Source organism: Ctenocephalides felis, unplaced genomic scaffold, assembly GCF_003426905.1.
Source record: "Ctenocephalides felis isolate EL2017-DRISC unplaced genomic scaffold, ASM342690v1 CF-g0.4_SCAFFOLD_01886, whole genome shotgun sequence".
NCBI lineage: Eukaryota > Metazoa > Arthropoda > Insecta > Siphonaptera > Pulicidae > Ctenocephalides > Ctenocephalides felis.
In genome coordinates, this window is record NW_020538040.1 from 106,227,297 (window position 1) to 106,244,799 (window position 17,503).

General features: G+C 28.5%; 1 long non-coding RNA gene across 1 annotated transcript; it reads left to right on the forward strand.

Moving 5' to 3' along the window:
* The first annotated feature begins 8,163 nt into the window (after nucleotides 1–8,163).
* Nucleotides 8,164–8,472, forward strand: LOC113378842. Its single transcript, XR_003367227.1, has 3 exons — nucleotides 8,164–8,183; nucleotides 8,239–8,365; nucleotides 8,435–8,472. It is a non-coding gene; the product is annotated as an uncharacterized LOC113378842 (long non-coding RNA).
* The last annotated feature ends 9,031 nt before the right edge of the window (nucleotides 8,473–17,503 follow it).

Sequence of the window (17,503 nt, forward strand, 5' to 3'; positions counted from 1 at the left end):
CCCGAATACAAGTAATACATTATTGGCGTTATTGATGTATGCCTAATTGTAGAATTTTGATTGTACGCTTGAATTTTATTTATATTTAATATATTTATATAATAATAAATAATTATTCGCCATAAATTTAAACGTTGTGTAAATTATTAAAAAAATACGATTGCATATGTACGCCAAATTGGTTAGCACGTACTTATTGAAAAAGGGCTAATGGCGTATAATATTTGATGTTATTATATTGCATGACAAATTTTATATAGGTATTAGCAATACAATTTACAAGCATTTCTATTTGTCAATCAAAACTTTATTTCAGTAATTTACTATCATATCAACTGGTTTGGAGACAGTTTTTACCTGAATTCGATCGAATTATCTCTCATATCCAAGTCGAGCATTAACCTCTCCGCTTTTAAAAAATTCACTACCAACAAATCTAAAATTATAACTGGCAAATACTAGGAGATACGGAACTCTGTGTGCATTTATAATAACAAATTAATGGGCCGATTCTGTCGCACAACAGACCACTGTTATGGCAAGGCCATGTTACGCTCCAGCTTCCATACATTATGCTACTGAATCATACTCAATACTGTTAAAATGTAATGTATTTGCTGCGCATTCAGGCAGTTTTACACTTAAACTGTAATGTCACTTGTATGTTATGAACCTAGGTCATAAAGACCCTTTTCTCTAAGATCGTCTTTTTGACATTTGTGCGGTGTCTTGGTTAGGTTTTTTATTTGACATCTTGAGAAAAACGCCTGACTGCACAGTGCATAGCAATCACATAGTTTTTGTCAATATTTAGGACGAATTTGTGTGAAACGTTTTTCATAACATCCAGCCTTGCCATAACATTGGTCTGTTATGCAGCAGTATCGGTCCATAAATATGTAAGTTATAAGCAATGTGATATCTAACAAGTATGTCATCTACGCCGTAATATGCCCTGTGAATATAATATACCAAAGGCTTTGTCATGACCAGTTGCATCAAACTAATTGCTTGCAAGGTATAACAACTCTGCCAGTAAAATTAATACTCTTTCATAATAGGAATGTCGGAAACCAATGAATATAATGAACTAGTGGTTATTTAGTAGTGTACATGCTGTTAAACAAAGTAGTAAAACATCTCGTGTCATAAACTATAATAACTAAATAACCGATACGCGTTAAATTAGAATTTGTTTTTTTTGTTTTTTTTCCTAATTTCTTGATTTTAGCGGTAATAACTAAAATTACTGGCTTAATTGTTTAATAACTTAACGATTCATAGTCTTATTTTTTGTATATACAATAAGGAACGGATTGGATGAAAACTAATATATTTTATTCATATCATTGCAAAAATATAACCTGATGTTTTTTTTTATTTTTTATGCAGTACGCATATTTTTATTATAAAATAAATATTTATAAATTCATCGAAATTAAAAATACAAAAAATAAATTGAATAGATGATTTGTTATTCAGAATTTTTTTTTCAAAAAAATTGAATAATATGGCAGTAGTCCTTTTTTATTAAATACTATTATTACAAATTCATGGTCATACTAATAATTCAGCAGTTCTTCTCAAAACGTTTGCTATTTTCATATGTGTACCAATAACTTAGATATTATTGTAAGATTTGGTCAAGATTATTATAAGACTGGGTAGATTTTATGATAATTTTTTTTCTTATCCTTTAAGGTATTTTAAAATTTTAGTGGTTGATCAGCATGATTTAACAATAGTGTAAACGTTTAATAACAGCTACTTTTAAAATATCCTATTAATTTGTGAGACAACTACGGTGTTTTATTCAAAGGAATTGAAAACATTTTAATTATGTACAGGGCTTTACCAAATACTTTTTTTATATTATGTTATAATTATAAAAAAATTGGTCGAGATTTGACCAGGGTCTTTTGTATTTAGGCCGAGTCAATGTAAATACTTTATTACTTGTACTTGTCTAGCAAAAGGAATGAAAGAAGATGCATGTAAATAAATATGATCAATATTTATCACAAAGTAAATATGCAGTTGTTTTTATTCACTTTTTATGGTGACGGGATAATTGTCGCTTACAGTCCGCTGAATAAATAATTAAAGTGATCCAAAACAAAATTAAAAGGATTGAAATTTGAAATATAAAAGTAACTAGTGATGTATGGCATCGTGCCTTAAGGCAAATTGCTGGAACTTTTCGTATAAAAAAAATTAAATATTTTCTAATAGATTATTATAAATGAAGTAACTTTCATTATTTTTATTTTATAAAAAGTAAATAAACAAAACATTATCAATCCGATTTGAAATAAAAAACATTGTAATATTTCTAAATATTATATAAACTAAATTGCAAAGTTAAAATTATTTATTTGAATTATATAAGTGATGTTTAGCATTTTAGCTAGAATTAGAATTAAAATCCGAATTATTTTTCAATAATTAAAAAAAAATGTTTTTAATTAAAAAAAAAATTAAATAAAAAAAGTTCTTTCCTCAAAAGCAATCGTTTCGTCAAGACAAGCAGAAAGTTTATTAAATCAATCAAATCCGATGCTTAATTCTCTCAAAAACTGCCAATTTTTGCACATCTATCTCCGAAACGGCTTTGTCAAAATCTAATCACCACTTCTACCCATCGGTTGATTCGTTCTCTTAAAAACTGACGTTTTAATACTTTTTGCTCCATATCTCCGAAGCCGCAAGACCTGTTTTCGTCAAAAACTAATCGGTACGCCCGAAATAGACAACGAAAAATTGTCTCCACACATTTACACACACATCCATTATTTCTGAGGTATGCCAAAATGTTCAGAAATCCCTTAAACGTAAAGATATGCAAAAAATTTCTTTTTCGATTTTCGACCCAAATATAACTTACACTAGGGGAAGTTAAATATATAGAAATATATGAAATACGTAAAATATTTATTAACTTCCCGTAGGGCAAGTTATAGTAATCGCAAAAAAATCAAAAATGAAAATTTTTATATATCTTTACGTTTCAGAGGTTTCTGAACATTTTGGCATACCTTAGAAAAAATAGATGTATGTGTGTGTGTGTATGTGTGTGTGTATGTGTGTGTGTGTATGTATGTACGTGTGTGTATGTATGTGCGGATACAAATTTTCGTCGACGATTTCGGGAACACGAATCAACCGATTTGAATAATTCAAAAAACATTCGATTCGTATTGATAAGGAGACGTGCTGATTAGTTTTTGGCGAAGGCAGGTCTAGCCGTTCCTAAGATACGGGGCAAAAAGTGCCGAAAACGGTAACTCAGTTTGTAAGAGAACGGAGCGTCCGATTTGAATAATTCAAAAAACATTTCACTTGTATTGACAAGATGAAGATTTGGCGGTCAAAAATGATCATTAGACATATGCACATCAAATTATCAGATATTTTATAGAGATTTTAACAATAAGCATACATTTTGTTAACATTCCTATGGGTTCCGTACCAATGCTTATGCGTTAGACAGCGACGCGGGGCTTACGCGCTTTATATTTTGTCTCTATGCAGTTAAAACAGTACGATTGCTTTGAAAAGAAAGTTCAGATCTTCCACAATATGTCAAAATAAAGAAAAAAAAATTTTATTCAAAAAAAAAAAAAAAATAAAATTTTTTTCAAAAAAAAAATTTTTTTTTTCAAAAAAAAGTAATTTTTTGTCCAATTTATAGTTTCTCAAAAATCTTATTTTTTCAAAGTAAATTTTCTTCAAAAATGTTAATCGTTTTTAAAAAAATAATAATTTTTGGTACGGGAAGTTCCAGCAATTTGCCTTAAGGCACGATGCCTTAATTGCCTTAAGACAGAATTCCACTTACAGCTAGTTAATAATATTTTTACTACCTATATCAAAAGCCGATGTATCAAATCCGTAAATTTTATTTTTAATTTTGAATCATATTTCCATTTGAATATTTTTTTATATGTAAAGATGTAAGAAATTTAAAACAATCTTTTTAGAAACAGTGTCACATTTACAAATCTGGCAATTAAAACAATTTGTCATTACGACCAATAATATTCTATACTTTTATATTTATTTATACTTTTATATATTTTATTGTTCGACCGTAGTTTGTATGAAAAGTTGTGGTGAACTCGTGTTAAACGTAAAGTAATGCTATTTCGTAACTATGTCGTGTTTCGTATACGAGATGAGCTCATAACCTATTTCGTCGAAGTGACGATGCGACGCGGCGTAAGAATATTCACGCCACACGTCAACTTGAATGAAGCGAACGGGACGTGCCTCGAGCACCGGCGCTGCCACCGTCTACTCTACATTGACTCGGGCTGAGGTTTGCACTACTTGTAATAACAAGGAAAATGGAATACAGTCAAGCGGCTAGTGGAAACAGCGCTGTGTGCCGTTAGACCTCAAGGCAATTTGCTGCTGAAAATTTATGAATAGGTTAACATTTTAGAAAACCGGTTTTTAAGTAGTATTTATTCCAGGTAACCAGTTTAAAAACTAGTGCGGTGCATGGCATCGTTTCTTAAAGCAAATTGCCGGAACCCAAAAAAAATTACACAAAATTTGCACACATTATTAAAATCTCTATAAAATTAAAATTAAATCTCTAATAAAATTTGGTGTACATAGGTCCAATAAACTGACTAAATGCCAAATGACATCTTTTTAATTTTTTGTTATTGAGAGTCCATAACCGCTGTACTTGCCTTTCCAGAAATTTAATCAGTTCTTCATCTTGTCAATGCAAGTAAAATGTTTTTTGAATTATTCAAATCAGACGCTTCGTTCTCTTAAAAATTGAGTTACCGTTTTTGGCACTTTTGCCCCATATCTTCGGAACGGCTAGACCTGCCTTCGCCTAAACGTAATCAGCACGTCTCCTTATCAATACGAATCGAATGTGTTTTGAGTTATTCAAACCGATTGATCGGTGCTCCCGAAATCGTCGACGAAATTTGTATCCGCACACACACACACACATACATTTATTTTTTCTAAGGTATGTCAAAATGTTCAAAAACCTTTGAAACGTAAAGATATGTAAAAAAATTATTTTCGATTTTTTGCGATTACTATAATGTACTCCACGAGAAGTTACGAGTTAAGGAAACAGATTGTTGTTTGCTTGATATATATTATTTGTTGTGATATGGTTGGTTTAGTTTTAACAATGTAATAGCTCAAAGTCAAATTGAACGTTTGTGCCCCGCCTTGCCGTATATAAAATTGTTTTATTCCAAGTATTCAATACAAATATAATATTAGATAAAGTAAAAAGAAATCCAATATTTTTGCAAGAATTATCTGTATCTCGCGCTGTTTTGTAATTGATTGACTGAGTTTTGTTTGAGAGCACGTCAAAAGTAAACACTAGCAAAAAAATACTATATTTTACACTTCTTGTTCGATAAAGGCTAAAACCGTGGCAGGCGGCTGAAAATGCGAATAGTGTTTATGGTCCTGATACTATAACAGCCAATTACGCGCAATTTTGATTTTGTCGATTTTTTCGGCTGATTTCGATACCAAAGGCGCACTGGATGGCCAATTGTCGTCTTGAAAGTAGATTTCGATTGCCGAAATGTACAAATAACCTTTTGGTACTATTTGAATAAGGCTGGACACACAAAAAAAGGTCTATGTATGGGTCGAATATACTGGTTTGAATTTTTATCTGCAAATCGCTGCTGAATCTCCAAATACCCAATTTTTGATGCGCTTAGTAATTAAGCATAAAGCGTTGATAAAAAGTGGAAGTGTAACAACGTAGGGCAGAAATGGTGGTCAAGCCCGGATTGGGATTTGGTGGGATCAGCAGAAAATCATATACTGTACGGTCAACATTTGAACCGTGTCTAATAGAAGCAATCGCCCAGAAGCGAGTAACGGGATCCATCCCGTACTGATACTGCTTACACCTAGTTACAAAAACCACCTTCTTGATAAAGCATATTTTTACCTATATAAGATGCGAGATCTCTATACTCACAGAGGACCATTATATATTATTTTTGCCGGTTCACATACCAGTTCAAATATTTACCCATGTAGAAATTAATATCGGTACAATATATTACCAATATCGGTTTTCTGTGGCCGTGATTGCCTATATTGCAAAAATATCGGCGAACGTCGGTTCTGTGATGATGTCAACTAATCGATCAGGCCAACGTCAGCCGATATTGAGGCAATAATCTCTATAAATGGCCTTGTCCAATATTGGTCTCAAACTAAAATAGAAATATTGATGCAATATTTTTTATCATCGGCTAATAAATATTGTCCCCAAATAGAAGAATAAATATTGATGCAATATTTTTTTATCATCGACTGATAAATATTGTCCTCAAACTAAAATAGAAATATTGATGCAATATTTTTTATTATCGGCTGATAAATATTGTCCTCAAAATAAAATAGAAATATTGATGCAATATTTTTTTATTATGGGCTGATAAATATTGTCCTCAAACTAAAATATAAATATTGATGCAATATTTTTTTATCATCGGCTACAAAATATTGTTCCCAAAGTGAAATATAAATATTGATGCAATATTTTTTATCATCGGCTGATAAATATAGTTCACAAATTGAAATAAAAATATTGATGCAACATTTTTTATCATCGACTGATAAATATTGTCCACAAATTGAAATGAAATTATTGATGCAACATTTTTTATCATCGGGTACAAAATATTGTCATCAAATTGAAAAATAAATATTTATGCAATATTTTTTATCATAAGCTAATAAATATTGTCCTCAAAATAAAAAATGAATATTGATGCAACATTTTTTATAATTGACTATTAAATATTGTTTGCATGTTAATTAATAATAAATATTGTTTCCTCAAATTCCTCAATCATAATTATTGTTATTATATTTAAAATGAAAAACAAAAATCTTATCTGGGATCGAACCCGAGACTACGACGTTAAGAGTCGGCAACGCTAGCGCTTAGCTATCGACTCAACAGAACGAAAACAACATACGCCAGATATATATGGCTGTAAATATTTAACCATGTAATTATTCACCCTTACAAATTAAAAGGTAAAAGATACGTAAAAAGTTTATTCGGACGAAAGATGCGGAATAAAATTACGAATAAAATGATATATAATTCAATATGTGTGTTCGTATAATTATTTTCAGATTTTTCAATTTTTCTTGAATTTTAGCACTGCAACTCGCCCATAGGCCAAACCGTTTGAAATACTAAGTTGTGATATGTGGAAGAAAAACTAAGAATTTTGAGACGATTCTAATGATGTATAATACTTTATACGGTTTCTTTATGAAAACCTCAAATGTTGAGAATAGTATAAAAATTCAGTTTTCCTTTCATTATAAAAAAGTTATAAATGTTACAGGGTAATTTATTTTAAATACTGTCCGATATATATAAAACTAATTGAAAACTTTAATTTTATTTACTCATACAATTATAAAATAAAAAAATAATAATAAATGGACTGGGATTTGAACCCCAAAATCAAAATCAAAAGGCTGCGACGCTAGCCATTACACCACCAAGATATACAATCTTGTTGTAGTAACTCACTATCCTGAACCGCAGGTATAAGGTTCTAGATCTTTCTATGCCTTCTATGCATGACGTATGCCTACAAGAAGCGACGCGCGTCACACGGCGTCCTTAGCCTTTAATGCAAAATTGTTAATTATAGTATGTTTTAAGATACTAGTTTTGCTGGAAATAATCGAATAATATTTTCAGTTATGTGTAATGTGTAATAGTGTTATAGTGTACATTGTTTTCTAATGTGTGTAATGTGCATTGGTGCGAAATATATACCACAAACAAGTTTGGTTAAGTAAGCATTGTCTCTGAAAAATATACAATATTCATTTCTTTGTTGTTACTTTGGATTAAAATACAAAGGTTTGAAAGTTCAACTTAATTTTACGTCATCTGATTTGATTTGGGATGGATAGATTAAGTAATAAGTTATGTATATCTAACATAACCTTAGTTTTAATAGACGAATTCTTTTTACTATTGGTGAGTATAATACTTAATTATGCGTTTATGCATTGTAACTAATAGCTATTTATTTTTAGAATAATTACTGCTAACTACATTATTATTAGTATCTCTAATAAATAATCGGAAACTAGCTATTCGAAATGTCAAAATTTGCAAGTTTTCAATAAAAATGGTAAGAAATGCAAGATAATTTTATTTTTCTCACTAAGGATTTTTATATTGATCAGGAGTTTAAACACATTGAGAAATCAGTTGTACATATTACGTGAAATATAATAAAATATAACATAATAAAATATAACATAACCTAATCTTTTTGAGTGAAGACATACTGCACTTTCATATTTATAAAAGGTAAGACAATACTTGTTATAATATAATTATATGTCTCTGCATTTAAAACATATTCTTATTTATTTTCAGGTAATATTGTTGTAAGCGCAGAAAATAGAGAAACTGGTTTGCTTAGTAGTAAAATGTTATCGAAAAGTTTTTCATCAAAAGTTTGTAACTAAATAAGTTATAGAAAGGAAAGATATAAATTTTGACAGAATAGTCATAATGTTTGATTATAATAAATGCAATGTGGAATGTCAATAAATCTGTACATTTGCATAGCAAGATTTTAGACTATGATATGAAGTCATTATTTTTTAAGGTAAAAGTAGAGTCGAGTGCATTTTACAATCTCATTTTAACGCTTTCATAAATTATTCATATTGATAATATATAATGATATATTATAAATTTATTAACAAGGAATACGAGGTTTCAGATGACAATACAAACTTGGACAAAAATATTTTGGGGTTATGATTGAAAAAGTTTCCCAGTCACTGTTCTAGACGATGAAATAAATATTTCATAATGGATAATAAATATATTAACAACAAATAAAATATGTTCAGATGCTGTGAAATGTTTTATCGAGTGATGATGTTATAAATAGTTAAGTTAATTTGCATTTATTACTTTTATTACTTTACCTACCTTACATTTGATATATATCACGTAAATTATAATCGAATAATTATTCGATTATAATTTACTTGATATATATCAAATATAAGGTAGGTTTTCCAATGACTGTTCTAGACGATGAAATAAATATTTCATAATGGATAATAAATATATTAACAACAAATAAAATATGTTCAGATGCTGTGAAATGTTTTATCGAGTGATGATGTTATAAATAGTTAAGTTAATTTGCATTTATTACTTTTATTACTTTACCTACCTTACATTTGATATATATCACGTAAATTATAATCGAATAATTATTCGATTATAATTTACTTGATATATATCAAATGTAAGGTAGGTTTTCCAATGACTGTTCTAGACGATGAAATAAATATTTTATAATGGATAATAAATATATTAACAACAAATAAAATATGTTCAGATGCTGTGAAATGTTTTATCGAGTGATGATGTTATAAATAGGAAAGTTTATTTGCTTTTGTTATTGTTATAAAAAAAGTTTACTTGATATGTATTAATAAATATCTATTAAAAAAATAATCAATATTTATGATACTTTTGTGTTTTATAAATAATCATATTTTTAATGCAGTTATATATTTGTATCATTGTTTATATTTAATAAATGAATTTCCACAAAAACATTCTTAATAAATTTACGTATATGTTCATTTCAGAAATAAATAAATAAATAAATAAATAAATTTCAGGTGTTTTATTGTTAAATAAATGACATTGATTTATGCGTTATATTATTTCAACTTCAAATCTTCAAATATTTGTGTAATATTTCAACATCAGTTATAAGTTTCAGAATAATTTAATAATTCAATAATTAATAATTCAAAATGTTCACCAGCTCTCTGTCTAATTGTATATTACCTTACCAACATTCAACAATTTGTAGGCAACATTGGTTCCAAATTTCCAAATATAGACCAATATAGACCAATGTTGGTTTACCTATATGGCCTCAATATTAAAAATGTTCAATTTTTATGACCAGCCGATATTGGTTTCAAATTTGACCAATGTAGATTTTATATTGCTTGTAGATTCAGACCATATTAATTTCTACATGGGTAATTATTATTCTTTATATTATAATATCATAAAATTGAAGTATTTTGTATATTTAATTTTAATTAGAAGAAATAGAGATTTTTTTACTTTTTAATCGAATAGCGGGTATGAAATTATCGGCCAGCTTTGTCCAATTGGAGAGGAATTGTGTTCCATCAGGGCAACGCCTGGCAACTATACCCACCACGATAGTGACTCGCCAGAAGCTTCGAGAGCTTGATTGGGAGGTTTTTATGTATCTATTTTATAGTTCAGTCTTGGCACCAAGCGGTTACCATCTGTTCCTGTCTATGGCGAACAGTTTTGCTGGCGTAAAGTTCACTTTAATAGAGACTTGTAAAAATCGACGGTCGCATTTTTTGCCAATAAGGATTTATATAAGAGGGACATAATATTACCGTCATAATGGTAACAATTTGTGCTTACATATTTCTTTTACAAACATCAACGTTTATACCGAAATATATGTAATCAATTAAAAATTACAAATATTCATTACAAAACTTATTTATATGAATATTTAAATAAAATGAAATAAAACAAATAAAATATTGAATAATGACAAGATTTGAGCTTGAAAAAGAGAATGTAAATGTTGTAGATCCGTCGCATTAGTCACAAGGCCTAATCTTACCTACTCATTTGAATAATCAAAATTCCTAAATGTTTGAATCCCAAATAGCTTTTATAATTAAACAGCATTTGATTTTTTTTATTTTACGGGGAAGGGGAGAGGCTAATTTGAGTAGATATCATCAGGCCAAGTATGATAAAAAAAGCAATATTGATTATTCTTAAAGTGCATGTATCCTTAGGGGGAAAATTACCCCTCCCTCCCCCACCAAACATCACTAAAATTTTTGATTCTTTTTTAGAAAATGTTTGATTTTTTAAAAAAAATCAGTTAAAAAATAAATACACGTGATATTTTACCATAACTCCCCTCCCCCACGTGATATTTTGTGATTTTTTGTCAAACCCCCCCTCCCCCTAAAAACCTCACGTGATTAATGGACGCCCCCTTAAATGTTAAACTTGTTAAAATTATGATCATTTACGTTTATTGGATGGCCGTCAATTTCTAATTATTAAGACCTCTGTGACAAATTTAATAATTTAGTATGCATTTAATATTTAAATATTAATTTGACGAGTTAAATTTAATAATAACTAGTGGTGCATGGCATTGTGCCTTAAAACAAATTTTAAAAGAGCTTTAAAAAAATTTAAATATTACTTTCTAGAGAAGACATTTTGAAAGAATTTGACTTTTTTTTAAATTGAAAATATTTCAAAATTCCTGGAAATTTCGAACTTCTTTTTTATTTCTAAAGCGCGTAAGCGCCGCGCCGTAATTTAACGGATAAACATTGGTACGGAATCCATAGAAATGTAAACATAATTTGTTCTTATTAGTAAAATCTCTATAAAATATCTGATAACTTGATGTGCATATGCTACTTATTATTTTAGTCTGCCAAATTGTCTGCATTTTTTATACTTCTTTCATTGGATTTCCGAAACTACTAGAACTTCCTTCCTAAAAAATTAAGTAGTTTTTCATTTTGTCAATACAAGTAAAATGTTTCTAAATTATTGAAGTTGAAAACTCTGTTCTTTCAAAAACTTAATTGCCATTTTTGGCTTTTTTGTCCCGTTCTTTGAAACTGCTGGACCTTTGCCAAAAACTAATCAGCATCAATAGGTGTTTAATGGTCTTCGAATCATTCAAATGGGTTGATCCGTGTTCTCGAAACTTCATACTGAATTATGCTCAACGTACCAACAATCCAATAAATTTATAATTTATTAATAGCGTTAAAATTATAAAAAAATTAAGAAAAACATGTTCTCCTCCATACTATGTATATTGTTACGGAATTAACTCAAGTACAGAACAAATGGTACATAATTTGTATAAAACAAACACTGAAAATAAATAAAACTCTTATCAAGTATTTTATTCATTTATTGTGTATATAATTTTATATGCTTTTACATAACAATTGCTAAATTTATAATACTTTTTTTATCTGATATTACATAATATTTATATATTTATAGAATCTCTTAATAAGTAAATGTATATCTAATAATTATTACATCTACATTTAAATAATCAAATTACATTTCGAGATCGACATTTTGAATGTATTTAATATCTAATAATATAATTATTATATTTACAAGCGCTTAAACAAGTATGTTGTTTAGCGGGATATGTATTATTAGTGTCAACATTTAGAACACCTTTACAATACTTCGTATTCGAATATTTATTATTGATATTTAAATTATTGCAGCATTTGCGCTGCATTTTGTATTAGATCTTATTTAAAGAGTCAGCAGACATGAGAATTGGCATTCATAGGAATCCTACAAAACTTTATTATTTGAACAAATAAATACATATATTTTATAATAATAATTATTATAGATGGTATACTTCTCTATTTCTTGTGTCTTTTCTTTATTTAATATATGTTTTTATTTATTATATACCCTTAACAGTTTTTTTTTATAAATATATCACATTTTAGCTCTTGCACGACGATATAACTTTCGACGTATTTTTTAATTATTGTACCCAATATGTGAATTTTTTATTTGTTAACATGATGAGAATGTACTTAGTGAAATGATGTATACTATCATATTTAGAGTAGGAAATTTATATTAAAAATATTATTAGTTTTCCTTGATTACTTGCTGTTATATGTATATTTAATTATGGTATTAATTTAGACTGTTTTGAGAAATAAATTACATCTTTATAACTTTTGCACGAAAATTAATATTCCGAAAAAGGAGATCTTTGAAAACGAGTAAAATTAAATGTATGTACACATTTAATATAATATATATATATATATATATATATATATATATATATATATAATATAGATGAACCTTTCATAGAGTATAATAAAAATCACATTATAATAGTTCTTGCACGATGATACAACTTTGTACAAATTAATTAGTGATTAAGTCAAAACAAGTCGGCTGTATTTTATGTTTTTGTACGGTTATGTATAAGTTTCAAAGTGTACTGATTGAATTAAATATTTTGCTTAAAAATCTCAAATAACGTAACGATAATATATCGTTTCAAAAACGAGTAGTTTTATTAATAAAATTGCTGTCATATAACTCTTTAAAAACTGATATGATATTAAATTCAATATAATGAAAAAAATATTAACTGTGCAAAAATATAAATTATAAAAATTTCAACATTTTTACTTATGCTCATCAAGCTTTCTATTATGCCAAATCAATAATGCTTCTTTGTTATTTGTATTATTTCACACTTAGATATTTTATATTCTCATTTTTCAAACATTTAAAATTCTATATTGCTGATTAATATTCTCTTCTGATTTTAAAACAATTTAATAATGTTTCTGATGTATCACATTGTTTGTTTAATAATGTTTCTGATGTAATACAGAATTACACCATCTAATATCAGACCGCAGAATCAATCTTAGGTGTAACAATTTACAATTTGGACCACGTAAAATGAAAGAAGGACTACCTCAAGGATCCGTTCTTAGTCCGCTATTATTCAATCTATATACCTGCAAGTTACAAACCGAGCTAGATCTGGAAGTCAAAATTATGCAGTATGCAGACGATATTATACTTCTACATAAGGCTCATACTTGAATGAGGCTATTGATAAAATGAATATAACAATGCAACTCTTCCATAACTGGTGCACATCGTTAGGGTTTGTTTTGTCAGAAAATAAAAGTACAATAAGCCTCTTTACAAGACATAGGAAGTCTATAATTCCAGACTATATCAGCATAAGCATTATGTTCTGAAGGTTGAACCTACAATTAGATGCCTCGGCTACTATTGATGACAAATTAAAGTGGAAACCACACATTGATTATCTAGTCTCTAAATGTGAAGAAGCACTGAATATTCTCAGGTTTCTTAATCACATAAATTATGTGTGCTGATATCAAGATTTCTCTTAGAATATATAAGCAATTAATACTATCTAAGTTGGATTATGGTAGTTTCATATATGGCGACGCATCTAAAAGTGTACTTAGCAAACTAGACATAATTCAAAACAAAGCTTTGAGGTCTTGTTTGGGGGTCATGCGTTCCACGCCTATCAATGCGTTACATGTTGAAGCTAACATATATCCTTTACACTTGAGAAGGAGGTTATTGGCTTCAAACTTTATCATAGATAGAATGAAATTTAACAACGTAGTATTAAAGAATGTGAATCAGATCAATAATGAACTGAACAGCCCATACTGGAGAAATAGGAAGAGGCCTATACTAATAACTGCGTATCGTGAAGTGGTAGAAAAATGTAATCTCTTACAAACTTGGACTGCAACCTCAAGATTTCATTTCAAATACGATGTTACTTCTTCTAATTTGAAAAATATAATTCAAATCGATTTCGCCAATGCGCACTATAGCGGAGATACCAATAAATGTAGGATGGAGGTCGAAGGAAGTATACATGAAACATTTGAAGACTATGATAGATTTTATACAGATGGTTCGAAGAATTCAGATGGTGTTGGTGCGTGTTTTTACCATCAGGGGACAAATTCCTTCACAAAATATAAACTAGATAAAGATGCGTCGATATATACAGCGGAAATGTATGCTATTAATAGGTGCGTAAAGTATATTGATGAACATAATGTGAAGAAATCGGTAATAATCAGCGATAGCAGGTCTGCTCTTGAGGGCATGTTGTCGTTGGGAAAGGACCCGTCATTATTAACGATAGATACTCTAAATGACATACATGCGATATTATCAAAAAATTGGGAGTTACGCATTGTATGGGTAAGAAGTCATATTGGGATAGCTGGCAACGAAGCGGCGGATAACGGCGCCAAAGATGCAATAAATACAGGGACTGTTGCTGCGGATGGAATATCTTATAGAGACATAAAAAGATTTAACAGAGCAAACATACGGAACATTTGGCATTTGGATTTTCAGTTATCTTTTAGAATTAAAGGTAAATTTTATGGTATGATACAAGGAAAAATTCCAGTCAAACCATGGTATGACGGATTTAAGGAGTGTCGGCCGTTTTACACAACATTGTGTAGATTAAGACTAAATCATTCTTACGCTCCGTTCTGCCTAAGCAGAATTGGGATCGATATCGATCCTAGTTGCTACTGCTTGGGCGAAGCGACTAGGGCGGATGCAGAGCACATCATCATGGAGTGTAAACGTTGGGAAAAGGGCAGACAAAAACTATGGGAGGAAATAATTAAACAAAAATCTCCCTTCCAATTAATTTTATAACAGTGATGACAGATACAAGATTATATGGAGCTCTTTATATTTACATCAAATGTAATAATATAAAATTATAAATGCAATATACATAAAACAATGATATATATGTAAGAGATAGCGTAGATATTATGTAATTTAGTATATGGCTAATGTACCAGTTTATAAAGCCAATAAAATAATAATAAAAAAAAAAAAAATTTAAATTATTTTATTGATGTGAGATAAAATAATTGGAAATTATTAATTTTAAAAAATGTATATATATATATATATATATACTATATATAGATATTACTATATGTTGTTATTTATAGGTACTCTTTTTATCAGTATATCTAATACACTGGCAAATTATTTTAAACAAATTTCTTTTTGATAAACATTAACACATTATAGAAATAACGTATTGTATTAATGTAATTAAATCTGTCTTGTCTACATTAATGATAAAGTGCTTCAATAAATTTATGATTTTAATTTTTGGTTTAAGTTGATGTTATTTTACACTATTTTCAATTATGTATTACTGTGAACATTTATACGAATAATGTAGTTATTTTGTGGAATTTTAATTTAAAATAAATTCTATCAATATTTATATCATTTTTAAATATCTCTTTGTTCTGCTAGCATTTATTTTGTTATAAATACCAATCTTATATGACTATTGAATGCTTGAGAGAGTGCACAGTTGCAATCTCTCCTAATTTAAGAAAAGATTATAATCTAGATTGACTTGGGATGCCAGTTAGGTCCAAGGGCGTTTTCCTTTTAGTCTTTGGGTGTAGTTTGCTGAGATGAGTGCTTTGGCGAGAATCTTATATGAAATTTGAAAAAAAAACATCGTGAATAGCGTTTACATTAGTCATTTAAATCACTCACAAATTAACTTGTATATTGTTCACTAATAATAATAAAAAAATATCTCTATTGTTTTAAATATACTTAATAACAACGTTATTTGTATAACAGTATGAGCAAATTATTTTGATTGCATTTTATGTTGAATAAAATTGTCTTTCAAATATTCATCAAATGCTTTTGTCGTTTTTCCGAATAGATGGTTGTTTTAATATAATCAATTTTAAATTAAGTGATATTATGCTTTTTGATCAATATGCATTGATAATAAATACTGAATTTTATTGTATAATAAATATTAACAACGTGATTTACATTGTTTAATTTAATTTTGTTCATTACATACTGAATATTAAATCAATATCTATTGTATATTTCCAAATATTTTTGTTTATATTTAAAATAGATGAAAATACTTAGATAGTTAATATTCTCTAATATACTTTATCGAAAATAAAATTTTGTTCGACATTTATTCACTTTGGTTCGGTTTAGAGGTCGTATGAAATATATGTTTACATACAATTGCAAATTTCAACAATATGTGCCAATTCGTTTGAAGTAATTTTCCTCTTGTGCTGAATATTTAATTAACTTTTATTCAATATTTATCAAATGTTATCAACAATATTGAGCAAAATGTTATATTACACTTTCATAAAGTATACTGATTTACTACCCACATACCACCCATTATTCATATCACGAATGAAATAATTGTAAAACATCTCTTCACAATAGTATTTTGTTAAATAATTAAGACTAATTGAACTGTTTTATGATTATTTAACGTTCTTTTAAAAAAATTATCAATATTTAATATTGATGTAACTTTTGTCTGAAGTCACGTGCGTTGAAATTTACTTCCTGCACGTATTTATCTTCCGTTTAGCCGTCGAATATTTGAATACAAAATTCATATAATATTTTAAATATAATTCTTATTCAATAAACATCCGTTTACTTAATTACTGTGCCCTCGATGATTCAATGGGAGCCTATTTAATTAATGTTTCATTGAAAATGAACCCGCATCGTAACATATTGTTTGAACACGAAAGTGCAAATATTGAAGCTTGCATGCAAAACCCGTAAAAAGCTGTTCGTCGTATAAAACTGGCAGCATTTTGTTCTGTGTTCGGAATTTAATTTAGCCGTGGTTTATTATGCACAAACGTACTATATTAAAATAAAATATGAAAAATGTGAGCGTTTCTATAATAAATTGCTATCAATATTAATTTTGCCTTGTGTAAGTTA